Source organism: Garra rufa, unplaced genomic scaffold (genome assembly GCF_049309525.1).
Source record: "Garra rufa unplaced genomic scaffold, GarRuf1.0 hap1_unplaced_001, whole genome shotgun sequence".
NCBI classification, from domain to species: domain Eukaryota; kingdom Metazoa; phylum Chordata; class Actinopteri; order Cypriniformes; family Cyprinidae; genus Garra; species Garra rufa.
The window spans coordinates 17,126,253-17,146,087 of NW_027394276.1; the positions used below are offsets into that span (position 1 = coordinate 17,126,253).

General features: G+C 47.8%; 29 non-coding genes across 29 annotated transcripts; 11 read left to right on the forward strand and 18 right to left on the reverse strand.

Annotated features, from left to right (window-relative positions):
* The first annotated feature begins 219 nt into the window (after positions 1-219).
* trnag-ucc (transfer RNA glycine (anticodon UCC)) lies at positions 220-291 on the forward strand. The gene has a single exon. It is a non-coding gene; the product is annotated as a tRNA-Gly (tRNA).
* A 103-nt stretch (positions 292-394) lies between these two features.
* trnad-guc (transfer RNA aspartic acid (anticodon GUC)) lies at positions 395-466 on the reverse strand. Its single transcript has one exon. It is a non-coding gene; the product is annotated as a tRNA-Asp (tRNA).
* A 570-nt stretch (positions 467-1,036) lies between these two features.
* Positions 1,037-1,107, reverse strand: trnag-gcc (transfer RNA glycine (anticodon GCC)). The gene has a single exon. It is a non-coding gene; the product is annotated as a tRNA-Gly (tRNA).
* Positions 1,108-1,506: 399 nt separating this feature from the next.
* On the forward strand, positions 1,507-1,622 carry LOC141303821 (U5 spliceosomal RNA). The gene has a single exon (XR_012343789.1). It is a non-coding gene; the product is annotated as a U5 spliceosomal RNA (small nuclear RNA).
* A 680-nt stretch (positions 1,623-2,302) lies between these two features.
* On the reverse strand, positions 2,303-2,374 carry trnad-guc (transfer RNA aspartic acid (anticodon GUC)). Its single transcript has one exon. It is a non-coding gene; the product is annotated as a tRNA-Asp (tRNA).
* Positions 2,375-2,945: 571 nt separating this feature from the next.
* trnag-gcc (transfer RNA glycine (anticodon GCC)) lies at positions 2,946-3,016 on the reverse strand. The gene has a single exon. It is a non-coding gene; the product is annotated as a tRNA-Gly (tRNA).
* A 399-nt stretch (positions 3,017-3,415) lies between these two features.
* LOC141303892 (U5 spliceosomal RNA) lies at positions 3,416-3,531 on the forward strand. The gene has a single exon (XR_012343858.1). It is a non-coding gene; the product is annotated as a U5 spliceosomal RNA (small nuclear RNA).
* A 680-nt stretch (positions 3,532-4,211) lies between these two features.
* On the reverse strand, positions 4,212-4,283 carry trnad-guc (transfer RNA aspartic acid (anticodon GUC)). Its single transcript has one exon. It is a non-coding gene; the product is annotated as a tRNA-Asp (tRNA).
* A 569-nt stretch (positions 4,284-4,852) lies between these two features.
* Positions 4,853-4,923, reverse strand: trnag-gcc (transfer RNA glycine (anticodon GCC)). Its single transcript has one exon. It is a non-coding gene; the product is annotated as a tRNA-Gly (tRNA).
* Positions 4,924-5,322: 399 nt separating this feature from the next.
* LOC141303822 (U5 spliceosomal RNA) lies at positions 5,323-5,438 on the forward strand. Its single transcript, XR_012343790.1, has one exon. It is a non-coding gene; the product is annotated as a U5 spliceosomal RNA (small nuclear RNA).
* Positions 5,439-6,118: 680 nt separating this feature from the next.
* On the reverse strand, positions 6,119-6,190 carry trnad-guc (transfer RNA aspartic acid (anticodon GUC)). Its single transcript has one exon. It is a non-coding gene; the product is annotated as a tRNA-Asp (tRNA).
* Positions 6,191-6,761: 571 nt separating this feature from the next.
* trnag-gcc (transfer RNA glycine (anticodon GCC)) lies at positions 6,762-6,832 on the reverse strand. Its single transcript has one exon. It is a non-coding gene; the product is annotated as a tRNA-Gly (tRNA).
* Positions 6,833-7,231: 399 nt separating this feature from the next.
* LOC141303893 (U5 spliceosomal RNA) lies at positions 7,232-7,347 on the forward strand. Its single transcript, XR_012343859.1, has one exon. It is a non-coding gene; the product is annotated as a U5 spliceosomal RNA (small nuclear RNA).
* A 680-nt stretch (positions 7,348-8,027) lies between these two features.
* trnad-guc (transfer RNA aspartic acid (anticodon GUC)) lies at positions 8,028-8,099 on the reverse strand. The gene has a single exon. It is a non-coding gene; the product is annotated as a tRNA-Asp (tRNA).
* Positions 8,100-8,669: 570 nt separating this feature from the next.
* Positions 8,670-8,740, reverse strand: trnag-gcc (transfer RNA glycine (anticodon GCC)). Its single transcript has one exon. It is a non-coding gene; the product is annotated as a tRNA-Gly (tRNA).
* Positions 8,741-9,139: 399 nt separating this feature from the next.
* LOC141303824 (U5 spliceosomal RNA) lies at positions 9,140-9,255 on the forward strand. The gene has a single exon (XR_012343791.1). It is a non-coding gene; the product is annotated as a U5 spliceosomal RNA (small nuclear RNA).
* A 680-nt stretch (positions 9,256-9,935) lies between these two features.
* On the reverse strand, positions 9,936-10,007 carry trnad-guc (transfer RNA aspartic acid (anticodon GUC)). Its single transcript has one exon. It is a non-coding gene; the product is annotated as a tRNA-Asp (tRNA).
* Positions 10,008-10,578: 571 nt separating this feature from the next.
* trnag-gcc (transfer RNA glycine (anticodon GCC)) lies at positions 10,579-10,649 on the reverse strand. The gene has a single exon. It is a non-coding gene; the product is annotated as a tRNA-Gly (tRNA).
* Positions 10,650-11,048: 399 nt separating this feature from the next.
* Positions 11,049-11,164, forward strand: LOC141303894 (U5 spliceosomal RNA). Its single transcript, XR_012343860.1, has one exon. It is a non-coding gene; the product is annotated as a U5 spliceosomal RNA (small nuclear RNA).
* Positions 11,165-12,486: 1,322 nt separating this feature from the next.
* On the reverse strand, positions 12,487-12,557 carry trnag-gcc (transfer RNA glycine (anticodon GCC)). The gene has a single exon. It is a non-coding gene; the product is annotated as a tRNA-Gly (tRNA).
* Positions 12,558-12,954: 397 nt separating this feature from the next.
* LOC141303825 (U5 spliceosomal RNA) lies at positions 12,955-13,070 on the forward strand. Its single transcript, XR_012343792.1, has one exon. It is a non-coding gene; the product is annotated as a U5 spliceosomal RNA (small nuclear RNA).
* A 680-nt stretch (positions 13,071-13,750) lies between these two features.
* trnad-guc (transfer RNA aspartic acid (anticodon GUC)) lies at positions 13,751-13,822 on the reverse strand. The gene has a single exon. It is a non-coding gene; the product is annotated as a tRNA-Asp (tRNA).
* Positions 13,823-14,863: 1,041 nt separating this feature from the next.
* On the forward strand, positions 14,864-14,979 carry LOC141303852 (U5 spliceosomal RNA). Its single transcript, XR_012343820.1, has one exon. It is a non-coding gene; the product is annotated as a U5 spliceosomal RNA (small nuclear RNA).
* A 680-nt stretch (positions 14,980-15,659) lies between these two features.
* trnad-guc (transfer RNA aspartic acid (anticodon GUC)) lies at positions 15,660-15,731 on the reverse strand. Its single transcript has one exon. It is a non-coding gene; the product is annotated as a tRNA-Asp (tRNA).
* A 571-nt stretch (positions 15,732-16,302) lies between these two features.
* trnag-gcc (transfer RNA glycine (anticodon GCC)) lies at positions 16,303-16,373 on the reverse strand. The gene has a single exon. It is a non-coding gene; the product is annotated as a tRNA-Gly (tRNA).
* Positions 16,374-16,772: 399 nt separating this feature from the next.
* LOC141303918 (U5 spliceosomal RNA) lies at positions 16,773-16,888 on the forward strand. Its single transcript, XR_012343885.1, has one exon. It is a non-coding gene; the product is annotated as a U5 spliceosomal RNA (small nuclear RNA).
* A 1,322-nt stretch (positions 16,889-18,210) lies between these two features.
* trnag-gcc (transfer RNA glycine (anticodon GCC)) lies at positions 18,211-18,281 on the reverse strand. The gene has a single exon. It is a non-coding gene; the product is annotated as a tRNA-Gly (tRNA).
* Positions 18,282-18,680: 399 nt separating this feature from the next.
* LOC141303826 (U5 spliceosomal RNA) lies at positions 18,681-18,796 on the forward strand. The gene has a single exon (XR_012343793.1). It is a non-coding gene; the product is annotated as a U5 spliceosomal RNA (small nuclear RNA).
* A 680-nt stretch (positions 18,797-19,476) lies between these two features.
* trnad-guc (transfer RNA aspartic acid (anticodon GUC)) lies at positions 19,477-19,548 on the reverse strand. Its single transcript has one exon. It is a non-coding gene; the product is annotated as a tRNA-Asp (tRNA).
* Between the last annotated feature and the right edge of the window lie 287 nt (positions 19,549-19,835).

The following is a 19,835-nucleotide window of genomic DNA, read 5'->3' on the forward strand; positions in this document are numbered from 1 at the left end:
TGGGCGGTGGAACGAAGCGCGCCTCACCACGTTCTGTACTTGCGGCCTTTGCGCTTTCTGCGTCGCAGCTCCAGATTTCTTTAGCCCGCATGGAAAGACAGCACTCTCACGTACATGACGGGATACAAACAAAGATGGCTTCAGCTCCTTTTGCCCTATCAGTGACTTGTGCATTTCAAGCATTCTTTTCAGATGGCTAAAAGCTGGAGTCGGGAACTTGCGTTGGTGGTGTAGTGGTGAGCATAGCTGCCTTCCAAGCAGTTGACCCGGGTTCGATTCCCGGCCAACGCATTTGTTTTGGCTCTGGCTGACGTTGAAGCAGAACTCCTTCTGTGACCTCTGTCAGCACCAAAATCTTTTGGATGAGTCGTTCAGCAGCAGCAAAGAGCTGGGTCTCCCCGTCGGGGAATCGAACCCCGGTCTTCCGCGTGACAGGCGGAGATACTGTCCACTATACTAACGAGGAGCTGCACCCGCTGTGCTTCGCCCCCAGTCGACTTGACTTCACCGACATCAGCATAAGGAGCCACTACTCCATGAAAAAAAACAAATCAACCTGCCTTGATCTTATTGAGTCTCCCAATATCTTGAATGCTACACATTACAGGGGGTCCTCATTTGGACCACTTTACTATTATTACTATTTTTTTTTACTTTTCATAATGGGAACATGAAAAAAAAGATGGGAAATCATGTGGCAGTAACATCGCATTTACGTGGATCATATCGCCCACTGCTAGAATTCTACCACTGAACCACCAATGCTCGGAAAGGAGGGAGAACGTTTGGAATTAACACCGCATTTACGAGTATATTGCCCACTGCTAAACTTCGTCAACCTATAGATAAAGTGAACAATTTTTATAGGCATTTGACGAATATAGACGGACTAATGAGTTTCTGAAAAGATTCGGCAGGGAACGGGGGTTGGTCGGTATGCAAAGGTTGGAGCTCCTTCAAGTAAATCAGGCTTCATTTTAAAGAACCTTACACACATGCAAGCACACACACAACTTAATTAAAAGCACTCCGTTCCTGCATTGGCCGGGAATCGGACCCGGGTCTCCCGCGTGGCAGGCGAGAATTCTACCACTGAACCACCAATGCTCGGCTGGGAGACTTTCGGCCTTCACATTGCCCTGGATTTAGTAATGGTGCGTAACTGTTACACGTCAAATCCAGGTAAAGGGGGGTTGGGTCAATATGCAAAGTTTGGAGCTCCTTCTAGCAAATCAGGCTTGGCCTTCAAGGCTCATTTTAAAGAATCCCACACACATGCAAACACACACCCATTACTTGAAAGAACTCTGTTCCTGCATTTGCCCGGGAATCAGAGCCAGGCCTCCTGTGTGGCAGGCGAGAATGGATGATGGAAGAGACTTTTTAACTTTTACTCCTCCCATTTGGAGTGAGGGGGAGATGAAAATCTTATCGGCACCCTAGATTACCCTTTGTGAGTATAGTGGTTTACCACAGGGAGCGCACATGCTCAAGCGCATGGGCACACAACTCGAGTTTCTCTTCATAGACGCATAAATCTTTCGCCTTTTACTAAAGATTTCCGTGGAGGGGAACCTTTCCGAGTGACCTGTATTTTTGGGTGCTCTGCTCACAGCAGAGCTGCACTGCAGTTTCAATAGCAGACTAAATCTGACCACACACCAATGTGCATTGGAGCAAAGCGTGCTTTCTCGTGGACCGTGTTTGCAGCCTTTGCGCTTCCTGTGTCGCAACTTCACATTTTTTTTCAGCCAGCATGGAAAGACAGCACTCTCATGACATGATGGGATCCAAACCTTGGGCTTCAGCTACTTTGGCCCTGTCAGTGACTTATGTACTTCCAGCATTCTTTTCTGCTCACAACAGAGCTGTATTGGAGTGTCAAGAGTAAAACTGGCCACCAGCCAATGGGCGGTGGAACGAAGCGCGCCTCACCACGTTCTGTACTTGCGGCCTTTGCGCTTTCTGCGTCGCAGCTCCAGATTTCTTTAGCCCGCATGGAAAGACAGCACTCTCACGTACATGACGGGATACAAACAAAGATGGCTTCAGCTCCTTTTGCCCTATCAGTGACTTGTGCATTTCAAGCATTCTTTTCAGATGGCTAAAAGCTGGAGTCGGGAACTTGCGTTGGTGGTATAGTGGTGAGCATAGCTGCCTTCCAAGCAGTTGACCCGGGTTCGATTCCCGGCCAACGCATTTGTTTTGGCTCTGGCTGACGTTGAAGCAGAACTCCTTCTGTGACCTCTGTCAGCACCAAAATCTTTTGGATGAGTCGTTCAGCAGCAGCAAAGAGCTGGGTCTCCCCGTCGGGGAATCGAACCCCGGTCTTCCGCGTGACAGGCGGAGATACTGTCCACTATACTAACGAGGAGCTGCACCCGCTGTGCTTCGCCCCCAGTCGACTTGACTTCACCGACATCAGCATAAGGAGCCACTACTCCATGAAAAAAAACAAATCAACCTGCCTTGATCTTATTGAGTCTCCCAATATCTTGAATGCTACACATTACAGGGGGTCCTCATTTGGACCACTTTACTATTATTACTATTTTTTTTTACTTTTCATAATGGGAACATGAAAAAAAAGATGGGAAATCATGTGGCAGTAACATCGCATTTACGTGGATCATATCGCCCACTGCTAGAATTCTACCACTGAACCACCAATGCTCGGAAAGGAGGGAGAACGTTTGGAATTAACACCGCATTTACGAGTATATTGCCCACTGCTAAACTTCGTCAACCTATAGATAAAGTGAACAAGTTTTATAGGCATTTGACGAATATAGACGGACTAATGAGTTTCTGAAAAGATTCGGCAGGGAACGGGGGTTGGTCGGGTATGCAAAGGTTGGAGCTCCTTCAAGTAAATCAGGCTTCATTTTAAAGAACCTTACACACATGCAAGCACACACACAACTTAATTAAAAGCACTCCGTTCCTGCATTGGCCGGGAATCGGACCCGGGTCTCCCGCGTGGCAGGCGAGAATTCTACCACTGAACCACCAATGCTCGGCTGGGAGACTTTCGGCCTTCACATTGCCCTGGATTTAGTAATGGTGCGTAACTGTTACACGTCAAATCCAGGTAAAGGGGGGTTGGGTCAATATGCAAAGTTTGGAGCTCCTTCTAGCAAATCAGGCTTGGCCTTCAAGGCTCATTTTAAAGAATCCCACACACATGCAAACACACACCCCTTACTGGAAAGAACTCTGTTCCTGCATTTGCCCGGGAATCAGAGCCAGGCCTCCTGTGTGGCAGGCGAGAATGGATGATGGAAGAGACTTTTTAACTTTTACTCCTCCCATTTGGAGTGAGGGGGAGATGAAAATCTTATCGGCACCCTAGATTACCCTTTGTGAGTATAGTGGTTTACCACATGGAGTGCACATGCTCAAGAACATGGGCACACAACTCGAGTTTCTCTTCAAAGACGCAGAAATCTTTCGCCTTTTACTAAAGATTTCCGTGGAGGGGAACCTTTCCGAGTGACCTGTATTTTTGGGTGCTCTGCTCACAGCAGAGCTGCACTGCAGTTTCAATAGCAGACTAAATCTGACCACACACCAATGTGCATTGGAGCAAAGCGTGCTTTCTCGTGGACCGTGTTTGCAGCCTTTGCGCTTCCTGTGTCGCAACTTCACATTTTTTTTCAGCCAGCATGGAAAGACAGCACTCTCATGACATGATGGCATCCAAACCTTGGGCTTCAGCTACTTTGGCCCTGTCAGTGACTTATGTACTTCCAGCATTCTTTTCTGCTCACAACAGAGCTGTATTGGAGTGTCAAGAGTAAAACTGGCCACCAGCCAATGGGCGGTGGAACGAAGCGCGCCTCACCACGTTCTGTACTTGCGGCCTTTGCGCTTTCTGCGTCGCAGCTCCAGATTTCTTTAGCCCGCATGGAAAGACAGCACTCTCTCGTACATGACGGGATACAAACAAAGATGGCTTCAGCTCCTTTTGCCCTATCAGTGACTTGTGCATTTCAAGCATTCTTTTCAGATGGCTAAAAGCTGGAGTCGGGAACTTGCGTTGGTGGTATAGTGGTGAGCATAGCTGCCTTCCAAGCAGTTGACCCGGGTTCGATTCCCGGCCAACGCATTTGTTTTGGCTCTGGCTGACGTTGAAGCAGAACTCCTTCTGTGACCTCTGTCAGCACCAAAATCTTTTGGATGAGTCGTTCAGCAGCAGCAAAAAGCTGGGTCTCCCCGTCGGGGAATCGAACCCCGGTCTTCCGCGTGACAGGCGGAGATACTGTCCACTATACTAACGAGGAGCTGCACCCGCTGTGCTTCGCCCCCAGTCGACTTGACTTCACCGACATCAGCATAAGGAGCCACTACTCCATGAAAAAAAACAAATCAACCTGCCTTGATCTTATTGAGTCTCCCAATATCTTGAATGCTACACATTACAGGGGGTCCTCATTTGGACCACTTTACTATTATTACTATTTTTTTTACTTTTCATAATGGGAACATGAAAAAAAAGATGGGAAATCATGTGGCAGTAACATCGCATTTACGTGGATCATATCGCCCACTGCTAGAATTCTACCACTGAACCACCAATGCTCGGAAAGGAGGGAGAACGTTTGGAATTAACACCGCATTTACGAGTATATTGCCCACTGCTAAACTTCGTCAACCTATAGATAAAGTGAACAAGTTTTATAGGCATTTGACGAATATAGACGGACTAATGAGTTTCTGAAAAGATTCGGCAGGGAACGGGGGTTGGTCGGTATGCAAAGGTTGGAGCTCCTTCAAGTAAATCAGGCTTCATTTTAAAGAACCTTACACACATGCAAGCACACACACAACTTAATTAAAAGCACTCCGTTCCTGCATTGGCCGGGAATCGGACCCGGGTCTCCCGCGTGGCAGGCGAGAATTCTACCACTGAACCACCAATGCTCGGCTGGGAGACTTTCGGCCTTCACATTGCCCTGGATTTAGTAATGGTGCGTAACTGTTACACGTCAAATCCAGGTAAAGGGGGGTTGGGTCAATATGCAAAGTTTGGAGCTCCTTCTAGCAAATCAGGCTTGGCCTTCAAGGCTCATTTTAAAGAATCCCACACACATGCAAACACACACCCATTACTTGAAAGAACTCTGTTCCTGCATTTGCCCGGGAATCAGAGCCAGGCCTCCTGTGTGGCAGGCGAGAATGGATGATGGAAGAGACTTTTTAACTTTTACTCCTCCCATTTGGAGTGAGGGGGAGATGAAAATCTTATCGGCACCCTAGATTACCCTTTGTGAGTATAGTGGTTTACCACAGGGAGCGCACATGCTCAAGCGCATGGGCACACAACTCGAGTTTCTCTTCATAGACGCATAAATCTTTCGCCTTTTACTAAAGATTTCCGTGGAGGGGAACCTTTCCGAGTGACCTGTATTTTTGGGTGCTCTGCTCACAGCAGAGCTGCACTGCAGTTTCAATAGCAGACTAAATCTGACCACACACCAATGTGCATTGGAGCAAAGCGTGCTTTCTCGTGGACCGTGTTTGCAGCCTTTGCGCTTCCTGTGTCGCAACTTCACATTTTTTTTCAGCCAGCATGGAAAGACAGCACTCTCATGACATGATGGGATCCAAACCTTGGGCTTCAGCTACTTTGGCCCTGTCAGTGACTTATGTACTTCCAGCATTCTTTTCTGCTCACAACAGAGCTGTATTGGAGTGTCAAGAGTAAAACTGGCCACCAGCCAATGGGCGGTGGAACGAAGCGCGCCTCACCACGTTCTGTACTTGCGGCCTTTGCGCTTTCTGCGTCGCAGCTCCAGATTTCTTTAGCCCGCATGGAAAGACAGCACTCTCTCGTACATGACGGGATACAAACAAAGATGGCTTCAGCTCCTTTTGCCCTATCAGTGACTTGTGCATTTCAAGCATTCTTTTCAGATGGCTAAAAGCTGGAGTCGGGAACTTGCGTTGGTGGTATAGTGGTGAGCATAGCTGCCTTCCAAGCAGTTGACCCGGGTTCGATTCCCGGCCAACGCATTTGTTTTGGCTCTGGCTGACGTTGAAGCAGAACTCCTTCTGTGACCTCTGTCAGCACCAAAATCTTTTGGATGAGTCGTTCAGCAGCAGCAAAGAGCTGGGTCTCCCCGTCGGGGAATCGAACCCCGGTCTTCCGCGTGACAGGCGGAGATACTGTCCACTATACTAACGAGGAGCTGTACCCGCTGTGCTTCGCCCCCAGCCGACTTGACTTCACCGACATCAGCATAAGGAGCCACTACTCCATGAAAAAAACAAATCAACCTGCCTTGATCTTATTGAGTCTCCCAATATCTTGAATGCTACACATTACAGGGGGTCCTCATTTGGACCACTTTACTATTATTACTATATTTTTTTTACTTTTCATAATGGGAACATGAAAAAAAGGATGGGAAATCATGTGGCAGTAACATCGCATTTACGTGGATCATATCGCCCACTGCTAGAATTCTACCACTGAACCACCAATGCTCGGAAAGGAGGGAGAACGTTTGGAATTAACACCGCATTTACGAGTATATTGCCCACTGCTAAACTTCGTCAACCTATAGATAAAGTGAACAAGTTTTATAGGCATTTGACGAATATAGACGGACTAATGAGTTTCTGAAAAGATTCGGCAGGGAACGGGGGTTGGTCGGGTATGCAAAGGTTGGAGCTCCTTCAAGTAAATCAGGCTTCATTTTAAAGAACCTTACACACATGCAAGCACACACACAACTTAATTAAAAGCACTCCGTTCCTGCATTGGCCGGGAATCGGACCCGGGTCTCCCGCGTGGCAGGCGAGAATTCTACCACTGAACCACCAATGCTCGGCTGGGAGACTTTCGGCCTTCACATTGCCCTGGATTTAGTAATGGTGCGTAACTGTTACACGTCAAATCCAGGTAAAGGGGGGTTGGGTCAATATGCAAAGTTTGGAGCTCCTTCTAGCAAATCAGGCTTGGCCTTCAAGGCTCATTTTAAAGAATCCCACACACATGCAAACACACACCCCTTACTGGAAAGAACTCTGTTCCTGCATTTGCCCGGGAATCAGAGCCAGGCCTCCTGTGTGGCAGGCGAGAATGGATGATGGAAGAGACTTTTTAACTTTTACTCCTCCCATTTGGAGTGAGGGGGAGATGAAAATCTTATCGGCACCCTAGATTACCCTTTGTGAGTATAGTGGTTTACCACATGGAGCGCACATGCTCAAGAGCATGGGCACACAACTCGAGTTTCTCTTCAAAGACGCAGAAATCTTTCGCCTTTTACTAAAGATTTCCGTGGAGGGGAACCTTTCCGAGTGACCTGTATTTTTGGGTGCTCTGCTCACAGCAGAGCTGCACTGCAGTTTCAATAGCAGACTAAATCTGACCACACACCAATGTGCATTGGAGCAAAGCGTGCTTTCTCGTGGACCGTGTTTGCAGCCTTTGCGCTTCCTGTGTCGCAACTTCACATTTTTTTTCAGCCAGCATGGAAAGACAGCACTCTCATGACATGATGGCATCCAAACCTTGGGCTTCAGCTACTTTGGCCCTGTCAGTGACTTATGTACTTCCAGCATTCTTTTCTGCTCACAACAGAGCTGTATTGGAGTGTCAAGAGTAAAACTGGCCACCAGCCAATGGGCGGTGGAACGAAGCGCGCCTCACCACGTTCTGTACTTGCGGCCTTTGCGCTTTCTGCGTCGCAGCTCCAGATTTCTTTAGCCCGCATGGAAAGACAGCACTCTCTCGTACATGACGGGATACAAACAAAGATGGCTTCAGCTCCTTTTGCCCTATCAGTGACTTGTGCATTTCAAGCATTCTTTTCAGATGGCTAAAAGCTGGAGTCGGGAACTTGCGTTGGTGGTATAGTGGTGAGCATAGCTGCCTTCCAAGCAGTTGACCCGGGTTCGATTCCCGGCCAACGCATTTGTTTTGGCTCTGGCTGACGTTGAAGCAGAACTCCTTCTGTGACCTCTGTCAGCACCAAAATCTTTTGGATGAGTCGTTCAGCAGCAGCAAACAGCTGGGTCTCCCCGTCGGGGAATCGAACCCCGGTCTTCCGCGTGACAGGCGGAGATACTGTCCACTATACTAACGAGGAGCTGCACCCGCTGTGCTTCGCCCCCAGTCGACTTGACTTCACCGACATCAGCATAAGGAGCCACTACTCCATGAAAAAAAACAAATCAACCTGCCTTGATCTTATTGAGTCTCCCAATATCTTGAATGCTACACATTACAGGGGGTCCTCATTTGGACCACTTTACTATTATTACTATTTTTTTTTACTTTTCATAATGGGAACATGAAAAAAAAGATGGGAAATCATGTGGCAGTAACATCGCATTTACGTGGATCATATCGCCCACTGCTAGAATTCTACCACTGAACCACCAATGCTCGGAAAGGAGGGAGAACGTTTGGAATTAACACCGCATTTACGAGTATATTGCCCACTGCTAAACTTCGTCAACCTATAGATAAAGTGAACAAGTTTTATAGGCATTTGACGAATATAGACGGACTAATGAGTTTCTGAAAAGATTCGGCAGGGAACGGGGGTTGGTCGGTATGCAAAGGTTGGAGCTCCTTCAAGTAAATCAGGCTTCATTTTAAAGAACCTTACACACATGCAAGCACACACACAACTTAATTAAAAGCACTCCGTTCCTGCATTGGCCGGGAATCGGACCCGGGTCTCCCGCGTGGCAGGCGAGAATTCTACCACTGAACCACCAATGCTCGGCTGGGAGACTTTCGGCCTTCACATTGCCCTGGATTTAGTAATGGTGCGTAACTGTTACACGTCAAATCCAGGTAAAGGGGGGTTGGGTCAATATGCAAAGTTTGGAGCTCCTTCTAGCAAATCAGGCTTGGCCTTCAAGGCTCATTTTAAAGAATCCCACACACATGCAAACACACACCCATTACTTGAAAGAACTCTGTTCCTGCATTTGCCCGGGAATCAGAGCCAGGCCTCCTGTGTGGCAGGCGAGAATGGATGATGGAAGAGACTTTTTAACTTTTACTCCTCCCATTTGGAGTGAGGGGGAGATGAAAATCTTATCGGCACCCTAGATTACCCTTTGTGAGTATAGTGGTTTACCACAGGGAGCGCACATGCTCAAGCGCATGGGCACACAACTCGAGTTTCTCTTCATAGACGCATAAATCTTTCGCCTTTTACTAAAGATTTCCGTGGAGGGGAACCTTTCCGAGTGACCTGTATTTTTGGGTGCTCTGCTCACAGCAGAGCTGCACTGCAGTTTCAATAGCAGACTAAATCTGACCACACACCAATGTGCATTGGAGCAAAGCGTGCTTTCTCGTGGACCGTGTTTGCAGCCTTTGCGCTTCCTGTGTCGCAACTTCACATTTTTTTTCAGCCAGCATGGAAAGACAGCACTCTCATGACATGATGGGATCCAAACCTTGGGCTTCAGCTACTTTGGCCCTGTCAGTGACTTATGTACTTCCAGCATTCTTTTCTGCTCACAACAGAGCTGTATTGGAGTGTCAAGAGTAAAACTGGCCACCAGCCAATGGGCGGTGGAACGAAGCGCGCCTCACCACGTTCTGTACTTGCGGCCTTTGCGCTTTCTGCGTCGCAGCTCCAGATTTCTTTAGCCCGCATGGAAAGACAGCACTCTCTCGTACATGACGGGATACAAACAAAGATGGCTTCAGCTCCTTTTGCCCTATCAGTGACTTGTGCATTTCAAGCATTCTTTTCAGATGGCTAAAAGCTGGAGTCGGGAACTTGCGTTGGTGGTATAGTGGTGAGCATAGCTGCCTTCCAAGCAGTTGACCCGGGTTCGATTCCCGGCCAACGCATTTGTTTTGGCTCTGGCTGACGTTGAAGCAGAACTCCTTCTGTGACCTCTGTCAGCACCAAAATCTTTTGGATGAGTCGTTCAGCAGCAGCAAAGAGCTGGGTCTCCCCGTCGGGGAATCGAACCCCGGTCTTCCGCGTGACAGGCGGAGATACTGTCCACTATACTAACGAGGAGCTGTACCCGCCGTGCTTCGCCCCCAGCCGACTTGACTTCACCGACATCAGCATAAGGAGCCACTACTCCATGAAAAAAACAAATCAACCTACCTTGATCTTATTGAGTCTCCCAATATCTTGAATGCTACACATTACAGGGGGTCCTCATTTGGACCACTTTACTATTATTACTATATTTTTTTTACTTTTCATAATGGGAACATGAAAAAAAGGATGGGAAATCATGTGGCAGTAACATCGCATTTACGTGGATCATATCGCCCACTGCTAGAATTCTACCACTGAACCACCAATGCTCGGAAAGGAGGGAGAACGTTTGGAATTAACACCGCATTTACGAGTATATTGCCCACTGCTAAACTTCGTCAACCTATAGATAAAGTGAACAAGTTTTATAGGCATTTGACGAATATAGACGGACTAATGAGTTTCTGAAAAGATTCGGCAGGGAACGGGGGTTGGTCGGGTATGCAAAGGTTGGAGCTCCTTCAAGTAAATCAGGCTTCATTTTAAAGAACCTTACACACATGCAAGCACACACACAACTTAATTAAAAGCACTCCGTTCCTGCATTGGCCGGGAATCGGACCCGGGTCTCCCGCGTGGCAGGCGAGAATTCTACCACTGAACCACCAATGCTCGGCTGGGAGACTTTCGGCCTTCACATTGCCCTGGATTTAGTAATGGTGCGTAACTGTTACACGTCAAATCCAGGTAAAGGGGGGTTGGGTCAATATGCAAAGTTTGGAGCTCCTTCTAGCAAATCAGGCTTGGCCTTCAAGGCTCATTTTAAAGAATCCCACACACATGCAAACACACACCCCTTACTTGAAAGAACTCTGTTCCTGCATTTGCCCGGGAATCAGAGCCAGGCCTCCTGTGTGGCAGGCGAGAATGGATGATGGAAGAGACTTTTTAACTTTTACTCCTCCCATTTGGAGTGAGGGGGAGATGAAAATCTTATCGGCACCCTAGATTACCCTTTGTGAGTATAGTGGTTTACCACATGGAGCGCACATGCTCAAGAGCATGGGCACACAACTCGAGTTTCTCTTCAAAGACGCAGAAATCTTTCGCCTTTTACTAAAGATTTCCGTGGAGGGGAACCTTTCCGAGTGACCTGTATTTTTGGGTGCTCTGCTCACAGCAGAGCTGCACTGCAGTTTCAATAGCAGACTAAATCTGACCACACACCAATGTGCATTGGAGCAAAGCGTGCTTTCTCGTGGACCGTGTTTGCAGCCTTTGCGCTTCCTGTGTCGCAACTTCACATTTTTTATCAGCCAGCATGGAAAGACAGCACTCTCATGACATGATGGGATCCAAACCTTGGGCTTCAGCTACTTTGGCCCTGTCAGTGACTTATGTACTTCCAGCATTCTTTTCTGCTCACAACAGAGCTGTATTGGAGTGTCAAGAGTAAAACTGGCCACCAGCCAATGGGCGGTGGAACGAAGCGCGCCTCACCACGTTCTGTACTTGCGGCCTTTGCGCTTTCTGCGTCGCAGCTCCAGATTTCTTTAGCCCGCATGGAAAGACAGCACTCTCTCGTACATGACGGGATACAAACAAAGATGGCTTCAGCTCCTTTTGCCCTATCAGTGACTTGTGCATTTCAAGCATTCTTTTCAGATGGCTAAAAGCTGGAGTCGGGAACTTGCGTTGGTGGTATAGTGGTGAGCATAGCTGCCTTCCAAGCAGTTGACCCGGGTTCGATTCCCGGCCAACGCATTTGTTTTGGCTCTGGCTGACGTTGAAGCAGAACTCCTTCTGTGACCTCTGTCAGCACCAAAATCTTTTGGATGAGTCGTTCAGCAGCAGCAAAGAGCTGGGTCTCCCCGTCGGGGAATCGAACCCCGGTCTTCCGCGTGACAGGCGGAGATACTGTCTACTATACTAACGAGGAGCTGTACCCGCTGTGCTTCGCCCCCAGTCGACTTGACTTCACCGACATCAGCATAAGGAGCCACTACTCCATGAAAAAAAACAAATCAACCTGCCTTGATCTTATTGAGTCTCCCAATATCTTGAATGCTACACATTACAGGGGGTCCTCATTTGGACCACTTTACTATTATTACTATTTTTTTTTACTTTTCATAATGGGAACATGAAAAAAAAGATGGGAAATCATGTGGCAGTAACATCGCATTTACGTGGATCATATCGCCCACTGCTAGAATTCTACCACTGAACCACCAATGCTCGGAAAGGAGGGAGAACGTTTGGAATTAACACCGCATTTACGAGTATATTGCCCACTGCTAAACTTCGTCAACCTATAGATAAAGTGAACAAGTTTTATAGGCATTTGACGAATATAGACGGACTAATGAGTTTCTGAAAAGATTCGGCAGGGAATGGGGGTTGGTCGGTATGCAAAGGTTGGAGCTCCTTCAAGTAAATCAGGCTTCATTTTAAAGAACCTTACACACATGCAAGCACACACACAACTTAATTAAAAGCACTCCGTTCCTGCATTGGCCGGGAATCGGACCCGGGTCTCCCGCGTGGCAGGCGAGAATTCTACCACTGAACCACCAATGCTCGGCTGGGAGACTTTCGGCCTTCACATTGCCCTGGATTTAGTAATGGTGCGTAACTGTTACACGTCAAATCCAGGTAAAGGGGGGTTGGGTCAATATGCAAAGTTTGGAGCTCCTTCTAGCAAATCAGGCTTGGCCTTCAAGGCTCATTTTAAAGAATCCCACACACATGCAAACACACCCATTACTTGAAAGAACTCTGTTCCTGCATTTGCCCGGGAATCAGAGCCAGGCCTCCTGTGTGGCAGGCGAGAATGGATGATGGAAGAGACTTTTTAACTTTTACTCCTCCCATTTGGAGTGAGGGGGAGATGAAAATCTTATCGGCACCCTAGATTACCCTTTGTGAGTATAGTGGTTTACCACAGGGAGCGCACATGCTCAAGCGCATGGGCACACAACTCGAGTTTCTCTTCATAGACGCATAAATCTTTCGCCTTTTACTAAAGATTTCCGTGGAGGGGAACCTTTCCGAGTGACCTGTATTTTTGGGTGCTCTGCTCACAGCAGAGCTGCACTGCAGTTTCAATAGCAGACTAAATCTGACCACACACCAATGTGCATTGGAGCAAAGCGTGCTTTCTCGTGGACCGTGTTTGCAGCCTTTGCGCTTCCTGTGTCGCAACTTCACATTTTTTTTCAGCCAGCATGGAAAGACAGCACTCTCATGACATGATGGGATCCAAACCTTGGGCTTCAGCTACTTTGGCCCTGTCAGTGACTTATGTACTTCCAGCATTCTTTTCTGCTCACAACAGAGCTGTATTGGAGTGTCAAGAGTAAAACTGGCCACCAGCCAATGGGCGGTGGAACGAAGCGCGCCTCACCACGTTCTGTACTTGCGGCCTTTGCGCTTTCTGCGTCGCAGCTCCAGATTTCTTTAGCCCGCATGGAAAGACAGCACTCTCTCGTACATGACGGGATACAAACAAAGATGGCTTCAGCTCCTTTTGCCCTATCAGTGACTTGTGCATTTCAAGCATTCTTTTCAGATGGCTAAAAGCTGGAGTCGGGAACTTGCGTTGGTGGTATAGTGGTGAGCATAGCTGCCTTCCAAGCAGTTGACCCGGGTTCGATTCCCGGCCAACGCATTTGTTTTGGCTCTGGCTGACGTTGAAGCAGAACTCCTTCTGTGACCTCTGTCAGCACCAAAATCTTTTGGATGAGTCGTTCAGCAGCAGCAAAGAGCTGGGTCTCCCCGTCGGGGAATCGAACCCCGGTCTTCCGCGTGACAGGCGGAGATACTGTCCACTATACTAACGAGGAGCTGTACCCGCCGTGCTTCGCCCCCAGCCGACTTGACTTCACCGACATCAGCATAAGGAGCCACTACTCCATGAAAAAAACAAATCAACCTACCTTGATCTTATTGAGTCTCCCAATATCTTGAATGCTACACATTACAGGGGGTCCTCATTTGGACCACTTTACTATTATTACTATATTTTTTTTACTTTTCATAATGGGAACATGAAAAAAAGGATGGGAAATCATGTGGCAGTAACATCGCATTTACGTGGATCATATCGCCCACTGCTAGAATTCTACCACTGAACCACCAATGCTCGGAAAGGAGGGAGAACGTTTGGAATTAACACCGCATTTACGAGTATATTGCCCACTGCTAAACTTCGTCAACCTATAGATAAAGTGAACAAGTTTTATAGGCATTTGACGAATATAGACGGACTAATGAGTTTCTGAAAAGATTCGGCAGGGAACGGGGGTTGGTCGGGTATGCAAAGGTTGGAGCTCCTTCAAGTAAATCAGGCTTCATTTTAAAGAACCTTACACACATGCAAGCACACACACAACTTAATTAAAAGCACTCCGTTCCTGCATTGGCCGGGAATCGGACCCGGGTCTCCCGCGTGGCAGGCGAGAAATCTACCACTGAACCACCAATGCTCGGCTGGGAGACTTTTGGCCTTCACATTGCCCTGGATTTAGTAATGGTGCGTAACTGTTACACGTCAAATCCAGGTAAAGGGGGGTTGGGTCAATATGCAAAGTTTGGAGCTCCTTCTAGCAAATCAGGCTTGGCCTTCAAGGCTCATTTTAAAGAATCCCACACACATGCAAACACACACCCCTTACTTGAAAGAACTCTGTTCCTGCATTTGCCCGGGAATCAGAGCCAGGCCTCCTGTGTGGCAGGCGAGAATGGATGATGGAAGAGACTTTTTAACTTTTACTCCTCCCATTTGGAGTGAGGGGGAGATGAAAATCTTATCGGCACCCTAGATTACCCTTTGTGAGTATAGTGGTTTACCACAGGGAGCGCACATGCTCAAGCGCATGGGCACACAACTCGAGTTTCTCTTCAAAGACGCATAAATCTTTCGCCTTTTACTAAAGATTTCCGTGGAGGGGAACCTTTCCGAGTGACCTGTATTTTTGGGTGCTCTGCTCACAGCAGAGCTGCACTGCAGTTTCAATAGCAGACTAAATCTGACCACACACCAATGTGCATTGGAGCAAAGCGTGCTTTCTCGTGGACCGTGTTTGCAGCCTTTGCGCTTCCTGTGTCGCAACTTCACTTTTTTTTTCAGCCAGCATGGAAAGACAGCACTCTCATGACATGATGGGATCCAAACCTTGGGCTTCAGCTACTTTGGCCCTGTCAGTGACTTATGTACTTCCAGCATTCTTTTCTGCTCACAACAGAGCTGTATTGGAGTGTCAAGAGTAAAACTGGCCACCAGCCAATGGGCGGTGGAACGAAGCGCGCCTCACCACGTTCTGTACTTGCGGCCTTTGCGCTTTCTGCGTCGCAGCTCCAGATTTCTTTAGCCCGCATGGAAAGACAGCACTCTCTCGTACATGACGGGATACAAACAAAGATGGCTTCAGCTCCTTTTGCCCTATCAGTGACTTGTGCATTTCAAGCATTCTTTTCAGATGGCTAAAAGCTGGAGTCGGGAACTTGCGTTGGTGGTATAGTGGTGAGCATAGCTGCCTTCCAAGCAGTTGACCCGGGTTCGATTCCCGGCCAACGCATTTGTTTTGGCTCTGGCTGACGTTGAAGCAGAACTCCTTCTGTGACCTCTGTCAGCACCAAAATCTTTTGGATGAGTCGTTCAGCAGCAGCAAAGAGCTGGGTCTCCCCGTCGGGGAATCGAACCCCGGTCTTCCGCGTGACAGGCGGAGATACTGTCCACTATACTAACGAGGAGCTGCACCCGCTGTGCTTCGCCCCCAGTCGACTTGACTTCACCGACATCAGCATAAGGAGCCACTACTCCATGAAAAAAAACAAATCAACCTGCCTTGATCTTATTGAGTCTCCCAATATCTTGAATGCTACACATTACAGGGGGTCCTCATTTGGACCACTTTACTATTATTACTATTTTTTTTTACTTTTCATAATGGGAACATGAAAAAAAAGATGGGAAATCATGTGGCAGTAACATCGCATTTACTTGGATCATATCGCCCACTGCTAGAATTCTACCACTGAACCACCAATGCTCGGAAAGGAGGGAGAACGTTTGGAATTAACACCGCATTTACGAGTATATTGCCCACTGCTAAACTTCGTCAACCTATAGATAAAGTGAACAAGTTTTATAGGCATTTGACGAATATAGACGGACTAATGAGTTTCTGAAAAGATTCGGCAGGGAACGGGGGTTGGTCGGGTATGCAAAGGTTGGAGCTCCTTCAAGTAAATCAGGCTTCATTTTAAAGAACCTTACACACATGCAAGCACACACACAACTTAATTAAAAGCACTCCGTTCCTGCATTGGCCGGGAATCGGACCCGGGTCTCCCGCGTGGCAGGCGAGAATTCTACCACTGAACCACCAATGCTCGGCTGGGAGACTTTCGGCCTTCACATTGCCCTGGATTTAGTAATGGTGCGTAACTGTTACACGTCAAATCCAGGTAAAGGGGGGTTGGGTCAATATGCAAAGTTTGGAGCTCCTTCTAGCAAATCAGGCTTGGCCTTCAAGGCTCATTTTAAAGAATCCCACACACATGCAAACACACACCCCTTACTTGAAAGAACTCTGTTCCTGCATTTGCCCGGGAATCAGAGCCAGGCCTCCTGTGTGGCAGGCGAGAATGGATGATGGAAGAGACTTTTTAACTTTTACTCCTCCCATTTGGAGTGAGGGGGAGATGAAAATCTTATCGGCACCCTAGATTACCCTTTGTGAGTATAGTGGTTTACCACATGGAGCGCACATGCTCAAGAGCATGGGCACACAACTCGAGTTTCTCTTCAAAGATGCAGAAATTTTTCGCCTTTTACTAAAGATTTCCGTGGAGGGGAACCTTTCCGAGTGACCTGTATTTTTGGGTGCTCTGCTCACAGCAGAGCTGCACTGCAGTTTCAATAGCAGACTAAATCTGACCACACACCAATGTGCATTGGAGCAAAGCGTGCTTTCTCGTGGACCGTGTTTGCAGCCTTTGCGCTTCCTGTGTCGCAACTTCACATTTTTTTTCAGCCAGCATGGAAAGACAGCACTCTCATGACATGATGGGATCCAAACCTTGGGCTTCAGCTACTTTGGCCCTGTCAGTGACTTATGTACTTCCAGCATTCTTTTCTGCTCACAACAGAGCTGTATTGGAGTGTCAAGAGTAAAACTGGCCACCAGCCAATGGGCGGTGGAACGAAGCGCGCCTCACCACGTTCTGTACTTGCGGCCTTTGCGCTTTCTGCGTCGCAGCTCCAGATTTCTTTAGCCCGCATGGAAAGACAGCACTCTCTCGTACATGACGGGATACAAACAAAGATGGCTTCAGCTCCTTTTGCCCTATCAGTGACTTGTGCATTTCAAGCATTCTTTTCAGATGGCTAAAAGCTGGAGTCGGGAACTTGCGTTGGTGGTATAGTGGTGAGCATAGCTGCCTTCCAAGCAGTTGACCCGGGTTCGATTCCCGGCCAACGCATTTGTTTTGGCTCTGGCTGACGTTGAAGCAGAACTCCTTCTGTGACCTCTGTCAGCACCAAAATCTTTTGGATGAGTCGTTCAGCAGCAGCAAAGAGCTGGGTCTCCCCGTCGGGGAATCGAACCCCGGTCTTCCGCGTGACAGGCGGAGATACTGTCTACTATACTAACGAGGAGCTGTACCCGCTGTGCTTCGCCCCCAGTCGACTTGACTTCACCGACATCAGCATAAGGAGCCACTACTCCATGAAAAAAAACAAATCAACCTGCCTTGATCTTATTGAGTCTCCCAATATCTTGAATGCTACACATTACAGGGGGTCCTCATTTGGACCACTTTACTATTATTACTATTTTTTTTTACTTTTCATAATGGGAACATGAAAAAAAAGATGGGAAATCATGTGGCAGTAACATCGCATTTACGTGGATCATATCGCCCACTGCTAGAATTCTACCACTGAACCACCAATGCTCGGAAAGGAGGGAGAACGTTTGGAATTAACACCGCATTTACGAGTATATTGCCCACTGCTAAACTTCGTCAACCTATAGATAAAGTGAACAAGTTTTATAGGCATTTGACGAATATAGACGGACTAATGAGTTTCTGAAAAGATTCGGCAGGGAACGGGGGTTGGTCGGTATGCAAAGGTTGGAGCTCCTTCAAGTAAATCAGGCTTCATTTTAAAGAACCTTACACACATGCAAGCACACACACAACTTAATTAAAAGCACTCCGTTCCTGCATTGGCCGGGAATCGGACCCGGGTCTCCCGCGTGGCAGGCGAGAATTCTACCACTGAACCACCAATGCTCGGCTGGGAGACTTTCGGCCTTCACATTGCCCTGGATTTAGTAATGGTGCGTAACTGTTACACGTCAAATCCAGGTAAAGGGGGGTTGGGTCAATATGCAAAGTTTGGAGCTCCTTCTAGCAAATCAGGCTTGGCCTTCAAGGCTCATTTTAAAGAATCCCACACACATGCAAACACACACCCATTACTTGAAAGAACTCTGTTCCTGCATTTGCCCGGGAATCAGAGCCAGGCCTCCTGTGTGGCAGGCGAGAATGGATGATGGAAGAGACTTTTTAACTTTTACTCCTCCCATTTGGAGTGAGGGGGAGATGAAAATCTTATCGGCACCCTAGATTACCCTTTGTGAGTATAGTGGTTTACCACAGGGAGCGCACATGCTCAAGCGCATGGGCACACAACTCGAGTTTCTCTTCATAGACGCATAAATCTTTCGCCTTTTACTAAAGATTTCCGTGGAGGGGAACCTTTCCGAGTGACCTGTATTTTTGGGTGCTCTGCTCACAGCAGAGCTGCACTGCAGTTTCAATAGCAGACTAAATCTGACCACACACCAATGTGCATTGGAGCAAAGCGTGCTTTCTCGTGGACCGTGTTTGCAGCCTTTGCGCTTCCTGTGTCGCAACTTCACATTTTTTTTCAGCCAGCATGGAAAGACAGCACTCTCATGACATGATGGGATCCAAACCTTGGGCTTCAGCTACTTTGGCCCTGTCAGTGACTTATGTACTTCCAGCATTCTTTTCTGCTCACAACAGAGCTGTATTGGAGTGTCAAGAGTAAAACTGGCCACCAGCCAATGGGCGGTGGAACGAAGCGCGCCTCACCACGTTCTGTACTTGCGGCCTTTGCGCTTTCTGCGTCGCAGCTCCAGATTTCTTTAGCCCGCATGGAAAGACAGCACTCTCTCGTACATGACGGGATACAAACAAAGATGGCTTCAGCTCCTTTTGCCCTATCAGTGACTTGTGCATTTCAAGCATTCTTTTCAGATGGCTAAAAGCTGGAGTCGGGAACTTGCGTTGGTGGTATAGTGGTGAGCATAGCTGCCTTCCAAGCAGTTGACCCGGGTTCGATTCCCGGCCAACGCATTTGTTTTGGCTCTGGCTGACGTTGAAGCAGAACTCCTTCTGTGACCTCTGTCAGCACCAAAATCTTTTGGATGAGTCGTTCAGCAGCAGCAAAGAGCTGGGTCTCCCCGTCGGGGAATCGAACCCCGGTCTTCCGCGTGACAGGCGGAGATACTGTCCACTATACTAACGAGGAGCTGTACCCGCCGTGCTTCGCCCCCAGCCGACTTGACTTCACCGACATCAGCATAAGGAGCCACTACTCCATGAAAAAAACAAATCAACCTACCTTGATCTTATTGAGTCTCCCAATATCTTGAATGCTACACATTACAGGGGGTCCTCATTTGGACCACTTTACTATTATTACTATATTTTTTTTACTTTTCATAATGGGAACATGAAAAAAAGGATGGGAAATCATGTGGCAGTAACATCGCATTTACGTGGATCATATCGCCCACTGCTAGAATTCTACCACTG